We start from the raw sequence: 11,818 nt of genomic DNA on the forward strand, positions 1-11,818 counted from the left end.
ACAGAATTCTAATGGTCACTGACCTTACGGGAAGAGTTTACAGGAAGTGGTCGCAGCCGCACACATATCTCAGTGACGCCAACCCTACAAAACAAACAGGCAGGCTCGTTAAGAGTGTAGGTACGATCTCCGCACTGTGGCTCAAAGCATGCACGATTCCGCCTACCGGCAGGACGGGCGAGCGCCATTCATCATTCTTAGCTCTATTCTTCTGCCCTGACCGGGCAGCCGACAGGGTCGTCCCTGACCATGAACCAGAGAGAAGGAGCTTAACTAATCCTCTAACCGCACGCGGGAGTCACGCAGGTCCTTTGTTGGAGTAAACGGCGGCGGGCGCCTCGATGTTGTTTGTGGCATATGCCGCCTGTGCGGACACCCCAGGAAGGAATAAATAAAATAAGAATAGCTTGATTATTTGTTTAAACAACACAGAGACTTACAATTTAGATAGGGGATTATTCTGCAGCCAGATTATCAACAGCATGTATAGACGACATAATGCCCGGGCTAACATTCATTCCTGCCTTTACGGTGTTGAAATGGTAAATAAATGTAAGATTCACGTTGTTCGCGTTCTCTTGTAGTAGAAAATCCACTCTGTAAAAGTGTGACCCTGATGGAGTCGAACGGGTGGTTTTCGAAGTTAATATGTCGTGATAAGGGTAGATCCGGGAGTGAACGAACATGTGCGCGATGGTTGTTGAAGCGCATGCGGAATGCCGTGTCCGTCTGGCCAATGTATTGGATGCCACAAACACCGCACTCCAGAAGGTACACCACATTAGAAGAGTCGCAGTCGAGTGTCGCGTGAATTACATGCTTGAAATTTGAGTTGGTGCTTTGGTTGTGACGATGAAACGTAGGTCACTGACCAAGTCAAAGAAGCGGTTTGACGTTTCGGTATCCCTACGGGTACCTTGATCACAATGAGCATGTGCGTGAGGCGTCGCAATGAGGTGGCATAGACACGGTGCACATTGCCGTCTGTTCTGTTGATAGTGTCGGCCGTCGTCTGAATGATGAGGGATTCGAGCAGCAATCGGGAAGACAGATTGCGCTCGGTTGTCAGAACTTTCGCCTCGTCCCAGTCGACCACGTGTCCCGTTTTCTCACAGTGCTCCGCCAGTGCACTTCTTCTTGCATGGCCCTTGTTTACGTCGTTCCGGTGCTGCGTTAATCTTCTGTGAAGATTGCCCGTTTCGCCAATGTACACTGATTTGCGATCGGCGCACGGAATCTTGTAAACAACACCTGGGAACTTGGAGCGTGAGAGGGGGTCTTTTACGTTGACGAGGTCAGAACGCAGTTTGCTAGTTTGCACGTGCGCGATGTGCACACCGCGTTTCTTGAAAATGCGTGCGAGAGCTTCACTGATATGTGGCACGTAGGTCCCACGTAGGTAGAATGAGGCATTCTTTGCGAGGCGGAAACTGGAATCCATGATGCCGGATGTCTTCCCTGGAGTGCAGCTGGTAGCGAACCATCCGGTGCGTCAGACGAAAGAAAAACACGAGGCTTCTCAGGAGAGCAAGCTAAATGCCCTACTGTCAGAAGGTGGAAAGAGGCAGACTCTGCCTAGCTTCGAGGTGCGGAACATGTCGTCGTACGAGCTATCGACCGCAGAGGATCAAGTTCTCGGAAAGGGCCTGAACTTCAACCAAGGCAAGTCGCCGGATGCCCGCATGATGACATGCGCTGTCGAAAGCGCAGTTCAACTACTGGAGCAAGACGTACAAGATGAAGTACGCACAAGCGCCATCGGTGTTCTCTCCAGGTTGCGCGGATCAAGAGATGCACAGGCCATCACTAGAGCGGAACAGAAGGCCATTCAGTCTCTGCGGTCGAACGCAGATTTTGCTGTGCTCCCTGCCGACAAAGGAAACGTTACAGTCGTCCTTGACCGCTGTGCGTACGAGAACAAGTTGTCCGCACTACTTGAGGACCGTACGACGTACTCCAAAGCTACAAAAGATCCCACCTCGAGAATTCAAAAGGATTTGCAGAAATTGCTCTCCGAGATATTCAGTGGCTTACCCCCGTCAAAGAAAAGTCTATACTATCACCTTCTCTGCACGAACGGGTCTGCGCCTACAATTTATGGACTTCCCAAGATTCACAATGATTTAACCCCGTTACGTCCAATTGTGGATTTTACACGTTCGCCGCTCCTCCGGTTGTCCCGCTACCTGCACAAGGTCCTTGCACCGCTGGTGGGGAATACAGGTACGCATTTACAAAACTCGGAAGACTTTATTGGCAAGTTTAAGGGTATAGTACTGGAAGATGAGGACTTCCTGGTTTCTTTCGATGTGTGTTCACTGTTCACAAGCATTCCTGTCGAACTGGCAGTCGAAACCTGCAGAAAACGTTTGGAATTGGACGAAAGGCTTCCGGGCCGCACTCCGTTTGATGCCGCCGAGCTTTGCAAGCTCCTCCATTTTTGCCTAAGCAATACGTATTTTACGTATAACGGCGACATCTGCAAGCAGACGTTTGGGACGGCCATGGGGGCATCGATCTCGGTCACAACTGCAAATTTGACGATGGAAGCGATTGAGGAAAGAGCATTGGAATCATTTCAAATACAGCCGAAGCTCTTCGTACGGTACGTCGACGATTGCTTCTGCGTCATGGACAAGCAGCATGTTCGACGCTTCCTAGGGCATCTGAATGATACAGAGGCTTCAATCAACTTTACTGTGGAAGAGGAATCCAATGGCTCTATTCCTTTTCTGGACACGCTCGTAAAACGCTCCCCGAGTGGACTATCATTCAGCGTATACAGGAAACCTACGCACTCCGGAAGGTACCTGAGCTTCCATTCGGTGCACCCCATGTCCCATAAACGTTCAGTGGTGACGTCACTTGTGAACAGAGCAAAAATGGACGTGCTCTGAACCGGAAAGCCTGAAAGAAGAAATGAAGAAGATCGAAAGAGACCTGCAACGGAATGGCTACCCAAAGCACTTTATCCGAAAAGAGGCAAAGAGGGCGACGAACACAACTATGCCTCAAGGTGAGCAAGCAGAAGCGTCGACAAGAGCGCGCCAAAGCGTGCTGCGGTTCCCTACGTCCCGCATATCAGTGAAGCTCTCGCACGCATTTTCAAGAAACGCGGTGTGCACATCGCGCACGTGCCAACTAGCAAACTGCGTTCTGACCTCGTCAACGTAAAAGACCCCCTCTCACGCTCCCAGTTCCCAGGTGTTGTTTACAAGATTCCGTGCGCCGATTGCAAATCAGTGTACATTGGCGAAACGGGCAATCTTCACAGAAGATTAACGCAGCACCGGAACTACGTAAACAAGGGCCATGCAAGAACAAGCGCACTGGCGGAGCACTGTGAGAAAACGGGATACGTGGTCGACTGGGACGAGGCGAAAGTTCTGACAACCGAGCGCAATGTGTGTCTTCCCGATTGCTGCTAGAATCCCTCATCATTCAGACGACGGCCGACACTATCAACAGAACAGACGGCAATCTGCACCGTATCTATGCCACCTCATTGCGACGCCTCATGCCCAATATATAGCTTCGTTTTCCACGCACAAACTCATTGTGATCAAGGTACCCGTAGGGATACCGAAACGTCAAACCGCTTCTTTGACTTGGTCAGTGACCTACGTTTCATCGTCAAAACCATGCTCTTATCTGACCAGACGGTATTCCGTCAAACTCTGGACTAGTTGGTGCTTTCTGCCACCATGGTTGTCTGCATGTGTTTACATACGCGGCACCGTGCCTTTCCGCATGGTCGACACCCACCCTTGGGTGCCCTCTCAGTTTTGGCGTGTACAAGGTAATCTTTAATATTTTTGGGGCGCCTGTATACGACCCGAGGAGGGGTGGGGAAGATTTTCGAAAGCCGTTCACTCTGTTGTAGCATGTTGAAGTGCTTTTTCAAGATTTTGTTTATGTTTGGGGAGTTGCCCCCGAACGTCAAAACTAGGTTGCCTCTCCCCTTCTGGTTTAGTTCCTTTTCATTGTGCAGCAACTCTTGGCGATGAAGGTTGACCGCTTTGCAAATAGCGTCGTTGACTATGGGTGGTGGGTATTGTTGTTTCGCGAGTACATTGCGCAAGTTTTCTGCGTTTGCCTCGTGCCACGAGGGGTGTCTCTTCTCGTACTTCACGTGGGCACTAACGACATCGCGAGGACGAGCGCGGAGACAGCAATTCAAAGGTGCCGTACCCTCCTTCACCACATCAAGGCCGAAAGACCGGACATTGGAACCATTTTTGTGTCATTGGTGCTGCCCCGGGGCCCTAACGAGAGACTACGCCAGCCCAACTTGAGAAGAGTAGGGATCATCAACCAGGAGGCGCACACATTCAACTGCCGGCTCGTAGATTTGTGCAACGAAATGGCAGGAGTATTCTACCTCGATCACGCTATGCAGCACTTCTCCCCTGGGATGGTGTTGGCGGTGGATGGGTTGCACCCGAACTTCACGGGAGTATCACTACTTTCCTGGAACTTGTACAACCTACAACCTGCGGAAACCCCAAATCGGAGCTGGGAGAGACCACGCCCTCCCCCGTGCCACCGTCCAACCACCGCCGACGAGCCTTCACATGGACGATACGGCCTTCACATGGACGATACGGCCTACCCCACATGCCCCAGTGCAACTAGCCAGCTGTAGCCAGTGATACCATCCTTCGCCCAGGTGGTCAGCTCGAACAGTCCCTCTGCTAGCAGTAGAGAGCCGGCGCCCAGCCCGGTCGCTCCTCCGAACGTCCACCAAAGGCTTACAGCTGGGAGTGCGCGTACAACTGTGACCCCCCAGAAAGGTGACGCAGCGTCTGCGGACTCCACGTGGAAACCCAGCGAAACACCTTGCAGCGTTCTTTCTGGGGCTATCAACAAAAAACCCCAATAGCCTCGTAAAGCACCGCAACCAGCCAAACCCGTCGCCAGATCAAACAGCGCACCACCTGAACAACCCCAAGGCCCGGACCCAGGGCTCTCAGCCACAAGCGCATCTCCGTCGGAAAACCTGCAGACGATCGAGCCCAAGCCCGGGAAATCAGAACTCAACCCACGGACTTCAACGAGCCCACAACCTTCTGACCCCCAGCCGAGCGCGAGAGACTGCGAGATTCTGGAATCCAGTCCAGAAAACGAGAAAAGCCCTGCCACCCCCGCCGTCAAAAGGTACGATCTCCGAAAACACTGTGGCTCTGCACGTCGCATTTGCATGAATTGACATCCTGGCCGGGCAAATGTTCCGACCTCCTCTCCCTCAGATGACACGCGTGATCAGCTGATGACGCCTAATTTTTTTAAGATAAGGAAAACAATTGACAAGCGGGTGCGCCATGATCTACATGTGCGTACACTCAAAATATACCTAAAGGGTGGGATCGCCCCCCGGGGCCTTCTTCTATCATTAACACCATCGATGCATACGTTTAACAAATGTGAAACACAAAATTGGAACGAAACTCTTAAATCCGCATCACTTCAGCTAACTAAAATCGTAGTGGATCATTGTGATAATACACTCGCGTCTCTGAGGCCGGAGGAGCTTCGTGCTAGGAATAATATTGTCCTTTCTGCGCAGGAGGCGAGCGAACTGGAACTGTTCGAGAAAAAGAAGACAGATGAAATAATGAGAATCAAAATTAAAAAATTGTCAAGGGATAAAGTTACATACTCAAACGAGTTTTCCGTACCATACTCAAACGAGTTTTCTCAAATCAATTCAGCTCCGCACCACACAGACATTGGAAATTCCAAAATTACACCCCCAATTCCACCCTGCAACTCAAAAGAAATGTCAAAAACTCAAAAGAACATAGATGAAAACATAATTAACCTCTCCGGGGTACAGCTTACTATTGATAAGCGGTCGTTAATCTCGCGCGGGTTGACATTTTGCCCAAGTACCGGCCGATACATTGAGTTTAGCTTGCTGAAAGATCTGGACAATTTTTCACGACATTTACGCCTAGAAGAATATTTTTTCGATAAGCCGGACAAAGAGCGCACTGCCCCAACCTCCGTCAATGTAGGGCGGCAGTGGACACCGAAATCAGAGCGGGAAAAATACTTGGACTCGTACATTGAGGCCGTTCAAAGAGACGTCCTGCGGGCTTATAACGCTCGCAAACCAACGGCCCAGAACCTTTCTAAAGAGGAGCGCGAGGCGCTTAAGGCACTGGGTGATCGAACAGACATTGTCATAAAACCGGCCGATAAAGGTGGAGGTATTGTAATACTTAGTAAACCAGACTACATTCAAAAAGGCCACCGTCAGTTAAATAACGAATTTTTCTACCAAAAACTTGACGCGGATCCAAGTGTTGAAGATCAGGAAATAATAACAACAATACTAAATAATCTTGTCAAAATTGGGGAAATAGAGCCACGCCTCTGTAAAGCACTTACAGCAGCACACGCAACGCCAGGAAGGTTTTACATGCTGCCTAAAGTTCATAAAGAAGGGAACCCTGGTAGGCCAATAATTTCGGGAAGAGGCACTCTCACCGAACCAATATTAAGCTACATAGACTCCCTGATTAAGCAAATACCCGCTACCCATTCGTCGTATCTTCGTGATACTAACCACTTCCTACCGGAAATCGACAACATAAAAATTCCTGATGGCGCCTTCCTTGTAACTCTAGATGTAACTTCTCTGTACACTAATATACCTCACCGAGATGGGATTGAAGCCCTGGTTGAATCCTATAGCATACATCGGGACCATGAGTCGCCAAGCCCACAAGTCATTGAAACTTTGACCAAGCTAGTGCTGGAATTAAATAGCTTTGAATTCCACAATCAGTATTACCTAAAAATAAACGGCACTGTGATGGGTACTCGAATGGCACCCAACTGCGCTAATATATTCATGAACGATCTCGAAACAAAATTTCTATCAACCCGTAAAATTAGGCCAATCTTTTACAAACGCTTTCTGGACGATGTATTCCTTATTTGGACAGGTACAGAGGATGACATAATCGAATTCATCGAGTGTTTCAACAAGGCCCATCCAAGCATCGCATTCACTTATACCTATTTAACCACGGAAATCAATTTCCTTGACGTGCATATAAATACAGACAAAGGAGAACTGATCACTACCGTGCACAAAATCTGCACTTCGACAGTTGTCATCCGCGACACTGCAAAACGAGTATCCCATACTCGCAGGCCCACCGATTTAGGAGAATTTGTTCCCGCACCGAGGACTTCGAGGCAAACGCAGAAAACTTGCGCAATGTACTCGGGAAGCAACAATACCCACCACCCATAGTCAACGACGCTATTTGCAAAGCGGTCAACCTTCATCGCCAAGAGTTGCTGCACAATGAAAAGGAACTAAACCAGAAGGGGAGAGGCAACCTAGTTTTGACGTTCGGGGGCAACTCCCCAAACATAAACAAAATCTTGAAAAAGCACTTCAACATGCTACAACAGAGTGAACGGCTTTCGAAAATCTTCCCCACCCCTCCTCGGGTCGTATACAGGCGCCCCAAAAATATTAAAGATTACCTTGTACACGCCAAAACTGAGAGGGCACCCAAGGGTGGGTGTCGACCATGCGGAAAGGCACGGTGCCGCGTATGTAAACACATGCAGACAACCATGGTGGCAGAAAGCACCAACTGAAATTTTAAGCATCTAATTCACGCGACACTCGACTGCGACTCTTCTAATGTGGTGTACCTTCTGGAGTGCGGTGTTTGTGGCATCCAATACATTGGCCAGACGGACACGGCATTCCGCATGCGCTTCAACAACCATCGCGCACATGTTCGTTCACTCCCGGATCTACCCTTATCACGACATATTAACTCCGAAAACCACCCGTTCGACTCCATCAGGGTCACACTTTTACAGAGTGGATTTTCTACTACAAGAAAACGCGAACAACGTGAATCTTACCTTATTTACAATTTAAACACCGTAAAGGCAGGAATGAATGTTAGCGCGGCCATTATCTCGTCCGTCTATACCTGCTGTTGATAATCTGGCTGCAGAATAATCCCCTATCTAAATTGTAAGTCTCTGTGTTATTTAAACAAATAATCAAGCTATTTTTATTTTATTTATTCCCTTCCTGTGGTGTCCGCACAGGCGGCATATGCCACAAACAACATCGAGGCGCCCGCCGCCGTTTACTCCAACAAAGGACCTGCGTGACTCCCGCGTGCGGTTAGAGGATTAGTTAAGCTCCTTCTCTCTGGTTCATGGTCAGGGACGACCCTGTCGGCTGCCCGGTCAGGGCAGAAGAATAGAGCTAAGAATGATGAATGGCGCTCGCCCGTCCTGCCGGTAGGCGGAATCGTGCATGCTTTGAGCCACAGTGCGGAGATCGTACCTACACTCTTAACGAGCCTGCCTGTTTGTTTTGTAGGGTTGGCGTCACTGAGATATGTGTGCGGCTGCGACCACTTCCTGTAAACTTTTCCCGTAAGGTCAGTGACCATTAGAATTCTGTGCCTCCCAGTGATGGTGTGAGAGCGTCCCTGTTACTGCTTTGCGCTTTCGTTTCTTAAGCAGAGCGGCCCCCCTCTGAAGCGGGCGCTACATGTCACTCGTTCTACCAGCTGACGAACGATGGAGGACAGTGTTTTAAGTGCGATGCACTTTATAAGCGACCCTGAATCCGCCGTCCGCATTGCTCCTCCTCGTCTCCCCTAGCAACGGCGCGAGGAGCGGAGAGTAGCGTCTGTAGCAACGGCGCAGCGACGTCACAACCCACGTGACCCGCGTGCGCTCCGCCTCCTGCGCCGTGGCTGCGCGCGCCCGCGCCGGCTCCCGCACCGCTCCTCGCGCTGTTACGTCACACTCCCACGTGACCGCGCGCTGGCGCCTTTGCGTCTGCTCCCCCTCTCCTCGCGCCGTGACGTCACATGCTCTGCAGCTGGCGCGCCTCTCCCCCCGTTAGGTTTGCACTCACCCTCGGCGCGCGCCTCTAACCCTCGCCTGACAGCTCCCCCTCGCCGGTACTGCGCCTCTCAAGGCGATGGCAGAATTACTACGCCGTGTACTCTCGGCGCAAGAAATGCATTCGCACTTCCTCACGATTCCCTTCGGGGAGGTGGGGGCAATTTTTTTGAGAGAGTTGTGTACTCCTCTCTCTTTTCTGCATGTTTAGGTTTGTTTTTGTTTTGCGTTTTCTTTCTTTTCCTTTGTTTTCTCTCTCTCTTTTGCAAACCTTCACCTCACCTCGCCGAGAGCGTGTTTGTTGCTACCTTTCTCCCCAAATCCCCCCTCTCTCTCTTTTCGGCGTCGTTAGACGACAAGCTTATAAATACGTGCACAGAAATACGAAATGTTGTCTTGAGAAAGATCGGCATCCGATCGAAACGTCGACCGATAAACAGTTTTGTTAGAAGCTATACCCATTTTTTTACTATTTGCTACGGCAACCAAAGACAGCCCTTCTCGCAATCTATATATATATATATATATATATATATATATATATATATATATATATATATATATAAATATATATATATATATATATATATATATATATATAAGTTGGCACAGTCGCTCTTGGTGGGGGATCATCGGACTGCCATCAGTGCTTCCTCTTCATCTGTACATTATCATCATCATTAGCGAACGTACTCTAGCACTTCGTCCTCATCTCTGTGAATACTCATCATCAGGGTGTGTGTAACCGGGCGTTCCCTGCTCGAGCCTCCGAATAAACGGTCGCCCCGAACATCAGCCTCTCCGGTGAACCTTGTCCTCTCAAGTGGTGGAGGGTGCGTTTCGGTCCCGCTTCGTACCTCTTCGGTCCCACTCCTGGAGCTGCGTTCCGGTCACCGGTTGCTGGCCCAGCCATGCCCATGACGCGAGAATCGGCCAACACTGCCGCCAACCCGGCACCGCCGCAGTGTATCATTACGACCCGCCAGCGCGACCCGCCATCGTTCGCTGGCCTTCGTGGCGAAGATATTGAAGAATGGCTCGATAGCTACGAACGAGTCAGCGCCTTTAACAGGTGGGACGACCGCGCTAAGCTGCAGAACGTCTAGTGGTCCCTCGACAAAGCAGCCAAGACGTGGTTCTTCAACAACGAGCACCGAATCGCTGACTGGCCCGATTTCACCGGGCAGATACGCCAGAAATTTGGCTCATCCGCTGCTCGTTCTGACGCCGCGAAGAAACAGCTGGACGATCGCGTGCAACATGCCCAAGAGACGTATACGTCGTATATAGAGGACGTTCTTGCGCTGTGCCGTCGGGTCAACGGGGATATGCCAGAGGCAGATCGGGTGCGTCACATCATGAAGGGGATCGGCCAGTTTGCATTTTCAGCCCTTGCCGTGCAGAACCCAGCTACGGTAGCCGATGTGGTCGCGACGTGTCAACGATTGGATGAGCTGCAATCCATCCGCCTACACAATCACTCGCTGGCACCTGCCTATCTCGCCAATGATGAGCTGCGCACGATGATTCGTGCCATAATTGGTGAAGAGCTCGGCAACCAACCGTCACTATGCAGTGCCAGCGTTCGTCGCAGCGCTCCTGCACCTGGACTTCGTGAAATAGTTCAAGAGGAGCTGGCGTCTATGTCCTGCCTTTCGGCGTCCCCTCTACCGACAGCGGCAACCAACCCGTCGTATTGCGAAGTCGTAAGCTGAACGCCCTTGCCGTTGGCGCCAGTCGCTGCTCAGCCTCACCCTGGGTTTGTGGCAGCTGTTCCTGCGGTCTCCCGCCCGCAGAGCCACCAGACGACGTGGCGACACCCCCGCCAGGACCTCCGCACTCGCCGGCCAACGTGCTACTATTGTGGAATCCCTGGTCACATCTATCGTTTCTGCAGGCGACGCCAGCAAGACGAAAGACGCGGCTACGATGACAACGAACGGGATGACTTCCGTTTTTGTTCCGGTTACCGTCCACGGTCCTATACGCCTCCTATGCGACGCTCGTCGTCTCCACCTGGCCAACCAGCCTTTCATCCCGATTCCCGAGAAGTGCGCCGCCGATATCCGTCACCGTATCGCCGCACGTCGTCTCCTCTTCGCCCTGTCTCTCATGAGACTAACCAATTGGCGGGAAACTAGGCCCTGCAGTTTTTTTGGGGGAAAACTGCAGCAGTTTCGAAAATTGAAATTCCCCCAGGTAATCCAGCTAATATGTTATCGGAATCGGTTGAGGGGATTGATGTACAAGCTTTGATTGATACGGGAGCAAGCATTTCGATTATCCATGCCGATTTGTGTACACGTTTACGAAAAGTGAGGACTCCCTACGTAGGGCCATCTTTGCGCGGTGCTAATGAGACTGCACTTACACCTTCGGGGTACTGTACAGTTAGGGTTATGATCGCCGGAGTTACTTACCACATATTGTGTGCTGTGCTCTCTCCTTGTGCCCACAAGCTGATATTGGGCTGGGACTTTCTCTCTTCGACGTCTGCTATCATTTCATGTCGTCAACCCGCCATCGACATCTCGGATACAGAAGACTTCATTGTTTCCGCTTCAACGGAGTCAGTGACTTTGACAGCAGATTGTGTTATACCTGCTAGCTGCAAGTACATCTTCCCGATTTCCGCTGGAGCCATTACTGGGGGAGATCTCCTTGTGGTGCCCTCTGCTCGTTTGCTATCGCGCGGTATTACAGTCGCTGCGGGTCTTGTCCGATTTACGCAAGGTTCAGAATACTGTTCAGAATACGACACCAGAACCAATTCTGCTGTCTAAGGGTTGCACGATTGGATCAGTTAATGAGGAAATTTCCGCCGTTCTCCCGCCTGCCGTAACTCCACAGTGTCCACCCAATTCGGTTTCTGCCTCCCCCACACCTCTTCTTGGTGCCGTCATCAGCCCCGATC

Source organism: Haemaphysalis longicornis, unplaced genomic scaffold (genome assembly GCF_048455015.1).
Source record: "Haemaphysalis longicornis isolate Haplotype H1 unplaced genomic scaffold, Haemaphysalis longicornis Haplotype H1 scaffold_35, whole genome shotgun sequence".
Classification (NCBI taxonomy): Eukaryota; Metazoa; Arthropoda; class Arachnida; order Ixodida; family Ixodidae; genus Haemaphysalis; species Haemaphysalis longicornis.